This window comes from Adiantum capillus-veneris, chromosome 12 (assembly GCF_014529385.1).
Source record: "Adiantum capillus-veneris isolate H3 chromosome 12, ASM1452938v2, whole genome shotgun sequence".
Taxonomy (NCBI): domain Eukaryota; kingdom Viridiplantae; phylum Streptophyta; class Polypodiopsida; order Polypodiales; family Pteridaceae; genus Adiantum; species Adiantum capillus-veneris.
Window position 1 is genome coordinate 53,999,023 of NC_140942.1, and position 2,671 is coordinate 54,001,693.

Consider the following 2,671-nt stretch of genomic DNA (forward strand, 5'->3'; position numbering starts at 1 on the left):
AGGCTCAAGGACTCAAAAACGTTGGCGGCTGTGTTGGAAGAAGTCGAGACTCGGATGCCAGCTCTAGCAATTCGGGACGTCAGGACTAAACGTCACTGATTAGCAGATCAGGACTCAGACGCCATAGCTAAAGCCTAAGGGCATTGAGCAGGGTCACGCCTAAAGTGAATTGAGAACCCACCCTGCGTCTAGCAATCGCTTCGCTTGCAAGGTGTTGGCCTCCCATCATGAGTGTCAACACACGATGGGAGGCCAGCACACGATCGAACACCAGCTCTAGCAGTTCGAGACGTCAAGACTAAACATCATTGATTAGTAGGTTAGGACTCGAACGCCATAGCTAAAGCCTAAGGGCATTGAGTAGGTAAAAATGAGTCATGCCTAAAGTGAACTGAGAACCCACCCTTCGTCTGGCAATCGCTTCGCTTGCAAGGTGTTGGCCTCCCATCGTGAGTGTCAGCACTCCTCCTTGCATCGTCATCATCCTTGCCGAAGAATTCTAAAAAGAGGAAGCTTAATAAAATGAGGCCCAAGGAAGCTGTTGAGAATGCAAACTTGAACTACAAAACAAAGGCCTCAAAGAAAGCAGTCACAGATTTAATTCATCAATAGAGAAAAGCTAGCTTTTTTATGAGATGTAGCTACAACATAAAGAAAAAACCCGATGTTCCAAGTATACAACACACCATCAACCAGTTCGGTAGGATTAATGACACAATGATGAAGACATTGAAGCTTTTGCCACTACAGAAGCTTGCATCATAGCGTATAGACAAACATCTCAAGCATAGAAACAATATACAATTTACAGATCAACATGAATTGAAGAAAGAGTTTGTGGCAAAGCCTTGCTAACTTGAAACAAATTTGGAATCCAGCACTGGCTGGGAGTGGTGAGCGTAGATCTAAAGCCAATGTCTGCCAAGTGAGGGTGGATACTACGAAGCTAGAGAAGTTAGAACAGCAGAGATGAAAATTTCACTTAGAGAAATCTGACAACCTTCATTGAAGACAGATCTGAACATTGTTCTTAAAACCCTCACTGAGGAAAGATGTGAACATTATTTTCAAACAAGACGATTGAGGCTAGCTACATTGTCAAATATAAACAGAACTGATAACAGAATCATTATACCAGACATAAATGGAACTGTACCATCGGAGAAATGGCAAAGAAGGTATGACGAACAACATTTCACATAATAAAATAGAATAAAGAACGATATTATGAGATCTTAAAGGCACTCACAGTTTTCAGCCTCTTTGCGGACAATGTCAAGGGTAGAATCAATGAGCTCCGCGACTTTGGTGTAGTGACCCTTGGCCCACTTGTTGCCAGCTCCGGACTGGCCAAAGACGAAGTTATCAAGGCAGAAGATTTGCTCATAGGGGCCTGTTCGAACACTGTCCATTGAACCAGTCCACCATACCAAGTACCTATTTGTACAAGAGAAGATTCTAGACAATACCAACCACACTCGGTTATCAAAAGATTCTACATAGGCTGCCTTAGAAGAAGTTCTTGACATTATATAATAGCAGATACATACTCATCTCTTTACAAGTTCACTTACCAGTTGAATAGCCCCATCATAAGTTCCAGCAACCCCCGTTGAAAGGACCTCCACTATTCTTACCCTTGAGACGATCGAAGAGAACATTGCAGCCCAACGATTCTGGAAATGAGAAACGGTTAAGCTATATTAAACAAGATTCCAGCCATGGGATCAACTGAGGCTAAGACCAATGTGGTGCCATCAAATCAAATAAGTAGAGCAGAAATATGACCAAAACTCTTCAATTCTTAACCAAGCCATATTCAACCTAGTATCAACCTAGCCATATGCATTCTTACACTGAAAGAAAGAGTGCCATCCTTATGAAACCATGCATGCACCTGAATATGAAACATACCGCATCCATAAAAGACTCCACTAGAGAAGTAAAAGTCATGATGACCAATCCTGTGTGTTGGGAAGTCTTGGAAGTGAGGCCCGGAGGCGTGGGCCCAATCCCTCTTGGGAATCTCTGAAGGTATACCTCTTGTTCCATCACCTGGATAGCACCAGGCTTTTGACTACCACCAGCTACCCACAAGGGTTCCCTAGCTTGAGCCACCTGTAAAAGCTCTTCCATAGATGCCACTGCCAATTCTACTACCAAGGGCTTTTCGGCTTTTGTCAATCCAAAAGGCGGTGCCGCTATTTCTGCAATTGTTGGCTCGGCCGACGGAGCCCCTCCTCCCATTGTGGGGAGTGGGACCTGCAATGCTGCATCTAGTGGGCTTCCTGACCCTATTGGTGAAGAGGCAAAAAATGTCGCCCACCGTCACCAATGTACTTGGCTGCCATAGTTGTGATGCGCTCTATCTGTCAGCATCATACATACACAAAATCATCAGAAATGTTCTCGAGAGAGATGACTAGTCTCCCTGTCAATCATATTGTCATATCTTTCTCTGTGTATGCATTAATTTTGATGCCCAAGAATACAAACCCTGTGATCAGTCTTGTACAACTATATTGTAGGCTATATTGAAGGAGGCAATTGAAGATAAACATATCACACACACACATTATTTTCGTAATGCTTTACTGGTGGGAAACCTCAAGAAGAGGAAAACACATGCACGCACGCATGCATAACACAACACCGATTGGTAGTTTCACCT

At 43.5% G+C, this 2,671-nt stretch overlaps 1 pseudogene; it reads right to left on the reverse strand.

Annotated features, from left to right (window-relative positions):
* Window positions 1-1,235: 1,235 nt before the first annotated feature.
* LOC147445754 (uncharacterized) lies at window positions 1,236-2,247 on the reverse strand (annotated as a pseudogene).
* Window positions 2,248-2,671: the final 424 nt, after the last annotated feature.